Source organism: Pyrus communis, chromosome 14, assembly GCF_041283825.1.
Source record: "Pyrus communis isolate YQ-2024b chromosome 14, ASM4128382v1, whole genome shotgun sequence".
Lineage (NCBI taxonomy): Eukaryota > Viridiplantae > Streptophyta > Magnoliopsida > Rosales > Rosaceae > Pyrus > Pyrus communis.
This window is the reverse complement of record NC_142578.1, coordinates 19971185-19979655: the sequence shown is the minus strand read 5'-3', so window position 1 is coordinate 19979655 and position 8471 is coordinate 19971185. Positions and strand designations below refer to the sequence as shown.

The 8471-nt window shown below is 36.4% G+C and overlaps 1 long non-coding RNA gene across 1 annotated transcript; it reads right to left on the bottom strand.

The window, feature by feature from the left end:
• Positions 1 to 1324: 1324 nt before the first annotated feature.
• LOC148691359 (uncharacterized) lies at positions 1325 to 3511 on the bottom strand. Its single transcript, XR_015955451.1, has 3 exons — positions 3301 to 3511; positions 2368 to 2447; positions 1325 to 2084 (listed from the first exon to the last, which is right to left on the bottom strand). It is a non-coding gene; the product is annotated as an uncharacterized LOC148691359 (long non-coding RNA).
• Between the last annotated feature and the right edge of the window lie 4960 nt (positions 3512 to 8471).

Here is an 8471-nt window from a genome sequence, read left to right as displayed (position 1 = left end):
GCTCCATTCAACAACTAAAGGAACAAGTGAAATTAAGAAACAAAAACCAATAAGTGAACAATGAATAAAGCAAACATACAGTTACAAATCCACCAGAGCTGTATTGCATGGTCGGTACAGCATTTACGCCGAGTTCCAGGTCATTGAGGTAGGGGCCATTCACGTCCATGATGGATTTGACATCAGGAAATCCCGAGAAAGCCCATGTGTGGTTAAGACGTATGCTATAATCATATGCTATAATCAAATGATTGAGGACCTTGATCATGAAAAACTACTGCTCCTCTGATTTTTGGATTCGAGCAATTCCTAAAGAAACAGTGGAATTTACTCAGTCACACAACCAATTTCAATAATGAAATGTCTTAAAGAATCAAACAGGCTTAAGCCATTAAACAAAAAGCCATCCAGCTAATAATGGTCAGCAAATAAGAGAAACAGTACAACAATGAAAAGTCGTTTCAAACTATAAGAATACATCAGATGACTGCTAAGAAGAATAGCACAACAGATTGTAATTTGTGCATCATATAAATCATTTCGAAAATCATGCATGTATCATAGACCTCACATCTAATCCATGAAGATGTGTGCAATCAATCAAGGAAACCAAAGGCAAATTTAGAAGAGGAAAACTATAATGCACCAGTCAGTAACATCATCTACAAGAATCAAAGTTTATTCACATCAATCAAGCATGCATGAAAAGCTCCAGTCATGTAGTCTAAGTGACCACAATAATGAAAGAGATTAAGAAGGAAACATTTGACAAGCACTACAAAGTCAGCAAAACGAATAATTTTGGAAATTTTCAGTTCTTCACTAGTCTTTAATAGTCCTTCAGTCCCAATATAACAGAAGTTCAGTTTGAGAAAAGTTCATCCGTAATGCGATACAAAAGTATTGACTTATGGGATTTGATTGGCGGTACCATAGAGATCTGAGTGTATGTAGGTTTCCAGCTCCTGTTCATCTTTGCAAACTCTAGAAACACACTATAAGTATAAAATGTGCTTTATTTAGCTTGAGCCATGAAAACCATTGCCAAGGAAACTAAAGGAGGGCACATTGTGAAATCTGTTATTTCATTTCTCTATTTGATACAAGAAAACTAGATCTATGCAAAGGTCTCACTTAAATGCGGTTAAGAAAGCTATATGGCAACAAAGGGTCAGAATTTTGCATTTAAATGTACAGTAGGTGCAACTATTGAACACTGGGTCAATCATTAGAAACTACTCATAATATATATATATATATATGTATGTATATTGCACTTGAGACAGCAAACCTAGTTTTCATTATCATGCGTATCCAAGTAGTTTCCAGCTTGTGTCTGAAGTTCTAAAACAATGCTATAAATGAGATAAAGCATAATCAAGAATTTGCCTACATTAGTTTGCTGATGAATGAACCATATGTCAACAGTGTTTTGTTTTCTGTTTCGGTTTGGTATTCTTGATCTTTGTTTATTTCCCTTGACCTTAATACAATCGTTCTTTATCCAAAAAACATAGAATCATATGTCATATTAGCCCCCAAATTATTCTCTGAAGATGAAGCACCTCTACTTGAAAACACCATTTTAAAAACCAGAGCAGGAGGGTAGGGTTCCACAGATGTTTGCTTTAGCAATATTATTTTGCTCGATTGAAATCAGTATCATGTTGATACTTAACTGGGAGTAAAATAACGAACAAACCAATACTATCCAATCTATCAAGGTATAAGTAAAATAAAACTCATATGAGGCAAAGAATTCAATGTCAATATTTTGAAAATAAATAGAGAAGAGGTGTCAAAACTTAGATGTACTAAAGAAAAAAAATGCATCCAATTAAACGGTAGCACAGAAACACAATCATATATTAACACAAATGGAAGTAACATGAAAAGGAATATTAACAACTGTTACCTTCAAGAGGGGAAATTTAACCGACATTATGTTAATCATTGACCTTGTTTCTTCTGTATCTGGTGCAAAAGCCAGAAACTCTTCTTGATTCAACAATAATTCCAATACTTTTTCAAAATTAGGTGATATTCCTTTGCTCACTTCCACAAACACCCCATTCCGGATATACCTGGTTAAGTCTTGTAAAACTTAGTAACAATACTTCTCACAAAAAAAAGAGACTACAAAAAATATCCATGTGGGTTTTTCATTTCATTTTTTTCCCTTATTTTCCTTGAACATATTAAATATTGAGAGAATATTGCTTAAGGTAAAACATCCCTTAAAATATACCTAGTATCAAATCAGGTAACAAGCACATACCTGCATGCAACACACACGACATGCAAGTGTAGACACCATTCAAACATAAACGCAATACAAGAATTAGCTAGAGTTTGTCAAACACTTACGGCTGTGCTGGATGAATCTGTGTATGAACACGCATCCTCACATCTATTAACAACATCATTACCACTGTAGGCAGTAATATCTGGCAGAAAATCATTAGGAATTTTCAGATTGATTTCATCATCTATACACAAATATTATCCAAAAAATGAAGGAGAATATAAAAGAAAAGTATTCTAATTGGAACGATTATGACAACACCTCAAGAAAAACTGCCACTTTGCAACCAAAATTCAAAAGGAAAAGGATAAAATTTCATCATTTAGTTTAGAAGAACAAGGGAAACAAAAAACTACAAAGACAACAACTTACTACAACATAGCTTGATCCCTACTATTTGAGGTCAACTAGAACATGAATCCTAGCCCTCCAACCTTACCTATTTTTGTTCTTTCTTGTTTTCCTTTTCCCCTAGCACTAGCCTCTCTGCTCATTCACTCACTCCACGAACAACCCAGCATAGTCAGTGATCTATCATTTTATCGGAATATGTGCTAATTTAGCCTTCCCATTTCATTTCAAATCCTAGACTTTCACGTCGTCATCTTCCCATACATCCGTATCAACATTTTAACATCTGTCCACCCAATTTAGAAATTTTCTGCACAACTCTAATTTAAAAAAAAATCCTAAAAATAGGAAAACAAATGTCGCCAAAACAATAAATAAGCAGTTCATTACTGAACAAATGCTGCTATAATTACTGAGCAATTATAAAAAATAAAAAAAATAAATAAATAACGCATTCCTGACCGAATTACGCACTAAAATCAAACAAAAACAGACAAAAAAGGGTAAGTTCTGATGATCACGTAAATGAATAGAAGAAAAATCAAGACTGGAAACATTAGCAAAAAAATTAAGGTCAAAACTACAACAAAGTCAAAATTTGAACACAAAGTAGAGGAAATGAGGAGAGAGTGAGAGAGAGAGACCTCAGCGCAGGTGACGAAAGGGTGACGAACTTTGAGAAGCCAATTCTTCCATAGCATAACCTTCAGCTGTCTCCGTTCGGTTCCCATCTCCGCTACAAAGTCCAAACCCCAGCAGCTCGCAACCATACAGAGATTGAGCAGCAAGCAATTCGGTTTTCCTCTTCGCTTTCCGCTTTCTCTCCCTGCTTTTCAGAATTTAGAGAGAGGAGGGGGGAGGAGGAGGAGGAGGAGGAGGGAGGGGGGGGAGTGGTGGGGTGGGGTGGGGGCTGCTGACTTAGAGGGCGGAGGTGGAAGCTGAGCAATGCTTGTGTGAAAGTAAAAGAAACGATGGAAAGGTAAAAGAAAAAATAATAAAAAAGTGAAAAAGAAATCGTAAAAAGGATGGAATATTTTCATATCGCACCTATGCGGTCAAGAGTACGAAAGACTTTGGACTGGTCTTTGCACTAAACCTATGTGGTTAACAGTTTCACGTGTGAGACTAAAATGGTCATTTCATTCATCCTATTCATCGTTCATAACCAAAACTCTCGTGCACTCGCTCTGCATTTTGCAAATTAAAATCAAACCTGAGTGCGCGAACTAATTTGAGCTATTTTCTCCATTGAGCACTCCTTCGTTATTCATTAAATCTGACATCTGTTCAATTCTTAAATTCCATCAATGCTTGTATCTCATGTACACTCTGGAAATTTGTAATGAAAATTGCTAAAAGCAGCGCTGCCTTCCCTCATGTTTATCGCTGATGCAGAGAACAAGAGAAGGAAAAAAAAAAAAAAAAAAAAAACACACGCAAAGATTGCATATTTTGTAATCAAGAAATACAAAAGTTATAAGAAAAAAAAGAGAGGAGTCGTCCTTGACAGTCACAGGCTCATAGCTGCCCCTTGATTTGTCATTGACTGTTTGTTCTCTTGTGGCTTGCTTAATAACAAATGGAATATGACCAAATGTTACATGATTCGGAAACAGGTATATATATATATTGGACGGAGCAGCATCAATCAAAAAGCAAAACAAATTCCATACTTTTCACATCGTTCCAACTCTCAAATTTCAACCGAAGAATTCAGTTCGTGCATTTGGATTCAAGTTCAATTCGCGGTTTCATTGCTTCAGAAGGGGGAGCGACTGTGAATGAGAGTTTTGGTTATGAAAGATGAATGGAATGAATGAAATGATCATTTTAGCCTCATATGTGAGGCTCATGTACAAGCTTTAACAGAGGAATACGGGAAGTTTTAATTTTGGGTATAAATCCTAACAAAACTTTACCACATGATTTAAATTCAATTTTTTTTACCATGTGAGCTATCTTCCGAATGCCTTATGACTACATGTAACATTTATCCGATTGATTAGGCCAAGGACTTCTGATGATCGCTTGAGTCATTAGATGTGATGAGTACGTCACACATGTTGCTAATGGAATATGGCGGTAAACAATGTCAGCAGCTACAGAGGCAATGGGTGCTGACTCACAAAAGGAAATAGCAAGGCATAGCATGTTAGATTGGTGCAATGATAAGAGATACCAATCAACAGAATCCAACAAAAGATGAACAGAAATAGAGGCATTACCTTCACCAAGGTTAAAGTATAACCAACCCCGTTCCGATGCTTCAAGAAAAGGGAACTGTGAAAAATGAGAAATCAACATGAGAAAGTTATATAGCGTATTCACAGCAATATGCATTAATTTTTTATGCATGGGTGAAATAAAGGGGAACATTCCCAAAAATAGTTAGTTTTATATATACGTGTAGTCGAGCTTTTAAACGGACAGAATATTTCGATAGAATTATACTTAGAAAAGCACTTCAAAATCAATCATTTAGACATGGAAAAAAACTAAATTATTTTGTATTGAGAGAAGGGAATAAAAAAACACTAGGCTTGCAAGTAGATGGACGATGAGCTTTGTTTCCCTTCCATCTAAACTTTTAAAATGTTTTTATATAACTCGCGAGATTTTTTTTCTTAATTCCTAACCTTGCTCATATAGGACTAAAAACATAATCATAATTTTGAATCTTTAGTTGATATATATATAGGCAATGAATGAGACATGCATCCATTAATTTCTTGAAGGCTAATTGTGACATCTCACATCATCCAGAGGATTGATCTTTAAATGTATATTCTCATTCCTACCTGGCACGAGACCTTTTGGGAGCTCACTGACTTTGGATTTTGTAGGAACTCCGAAGTTAAGCGAGAACCTTCCTTACCGCCACCGCCTCCTCCTTCTCCATCTCCGCCCCTCTTCACTACTCTCCTCTCTCCGGCCCTCTCTCGCACCCCCTCGTCTGATTGTCATCTCAGATTTCCAGGACCTTCCTCTCTCCACTTTCCAATTAGATCGTTCCTTTTCACGAACCACTCTTCCTCTCTTTCCCTCCATGGAAGCTCTTGCAGGCCTCCACTCCGCTTTACATCGGCGGAAATGATGTCGTTCTTAGAAAGATCGAAGCTTCATTGAACTTGAACATGCTAAGGACGAGACCGAGCTTCCCGCTCCCATTGGAAGTTGGGTCACTATCGCCAACTCTGACGGTCGTGGATCGCCGTGTCAGGTTGAAAGAGGGCATTGACGATTTCGTCAATTTGCCCAATTTGATCTCCATGAGTCGGTTGATTTCAATCCTTTCCTTGGATGGTAACAATTACTAATTTGGTTTTTCAAGAACAAAAATTGTTGCTTTTATGTTTTTGATTAATTTATTTATCTTTTGAAGTTTGAGAATTTAGAACTGGTATGCAGGATGATTCGATCTTCAAACCCAACAAGAAAGAGAAACGAAGGTGGATATTTTTTAGATTGTGAAAGTTTCATTAAATTCTATTGTTCACCCGCCTCGAGAAAACAAAAAAGCTGGTAAGCAGCATTTTGCTGCTTCAGCTTTTCGCCGCTTTTCAACTTAACATGACAGTGACTTTGAAAATAAGTAGAGTTACTAAACACAAATTTTACTCCAACTTTTTTTTTTTTTTTTTAAGCACCTCAATGCCAAACCAGAGCTAAATGTGGAAAGTTGGGGGTGGTAATCAGGGATCATTTAGATGGTTTCATCACAGCTAGAAGGGACAACATCAGAGTGCCACGATGGCAGCTGCGGAGGCTTTAGTGGCACTTGGTAGGTGCTGTTTGTCTCAGGAGCTAGGCTTGCACCACATTATGGTTGAATTGGATTTGTTGGAGGTGATATCTTGCCCACAAGACTCTATTCACTTTGGCAGTTGAGAGGCCTTCCCGACTTTCACAAAGATTGCAAAGTTGGGGTAGACCCTTCAAGTTTGTCATTGGTCTTGGATCCCAAGAACAGCTAATATGGCGGCAGATAAAGTGGCATTGAAGAATTTTCAAGAGATCGATACTGTGACACACCCTAACTTGGAATGTCCACTGGACTCTGAATTAAGTTGTGCTAGCCGTCACCCAGAAGGTGACGAAGCCATACTATGTAGTGAGGTGGAAAATGTGAATAAATTTAAACCTAAAAATGCCTAAATAAAAGAGTGCGCATGTGAGTGGGAATGAACCTATTTCACATATGATGTCAGAGATAAAGTAAAGTACAGTAAAATTAAAATAAGAACTATACCACTGGAAGTAGTCTCCGATAACAGTGTTTGCCAGAAATCCTCATCGACACATACATTGCCACTAAAACCTGGGGGGGGGGGGGGGGATGGGAGGCAAAAACAAGAGTGAGTGGGCCTAAAAATAATGTAACATCCTGTCCCGAGATTTATTGTATTCTATTTTTAGAAGTAGTGAAATTATCAAAATACCTTTGAGTTGCCACGTAGGTCTATCACGTGGAACTCAATTTTCCTTTCACTTTTCCACTCTTATTTTATAATTTCAAATAGTACTCATTTTTACAAACACGTGCCCGCAGACGTAACTCAATTCAGAATTATAACAAAGAAGTTATGTTCGCAACAATGTAAAATTTACCTGAGTTAAATTCTAATTTTCTTGTACAGTGGGCACCATTTGGGGATGGGCAAAATACTCATAGGTTTGGGTAACCGCGGTTACCCATCCATTTAAAGTTCACGGTTACGGTTATGGGTAACCGTTTAGACGAACAAACGGTTATGAGTATAACCGTTTATCCATGAAATTTAAATGGGTGGTTATAGGTATTACTCGTGGTTATAATGAGTATCCATCGATTATGGGTATTATCTGTAATTATAACGGGTATCCATTTATCTATTTAATTTAATATATGTAAAATTATAAAAATATATAAATAACCCTAAATTTTCACCCAGTGACTGAGTTATTTTCTGGGATCAAGTATGCCACATCAAATCTTTATTTTCCAAATGTGTGTTAGATTAGGATTGCAATCTGTAAGTGGCTTGAGTCTGACCATGTTGAAGTTAAGTTAATGGCAACAAAATATCAATCAAGTTTGAAAAGTATTGGCATAAAATTCATGGTGCTATGGCAATTGCAACTATTTTGGATTCAAGGTTCAAGATGAAATTGATCGAGTATTATTTTTCTCTTATTTATAAAGAGAATGCTCCATCGGAAATTGAGAAAGTCTTTGACTTCGCTGTTAAGTTGGTCAAATATTATGATTACTTTTTGTTTTTAAAAGATTTACTTTGTAATCATATGGATTATAATTAAAGACTTGCTTAGGTGTAGCAGAAAAATATCATTCGTAAACTATTATTTCAATTATTAGAATTGTATGAGGACTTAAATGATTAAAATGCAGAAATGCATGCTAAAATGTACATATAACGGTATTTAATTGTCAGAAAACGAAAGTTATGACAAATTTTTCTTTGTAATTTTCAAGTTGTTAAAAAGAACATGTAGACGGGTCAAAAAAAAAGGATAAATGGGTAAAAAAGGATAAACGGGTTCAAAAACAAGTAAACGGTTATGGTTAAATGGGTAAACGGTTATGGTTAAATGGGTACACGGTTATGGGTATGGTTAACCGTTTATAAACGGTTATGAGGTATGAGTATAACCGTTTATGCAATTATCCAACGGGTAAACGGTTATGCGGGTATGAACATAAATGGTTATGGGTAAATAATCGCGGTTACCCGACTGCCATAATCATTGCCCATCCCTAGCACCATTGCTTTGGTCTGGCATGGGAAAGCTTAGATCAGCTTTCAAGAGGCTTTGT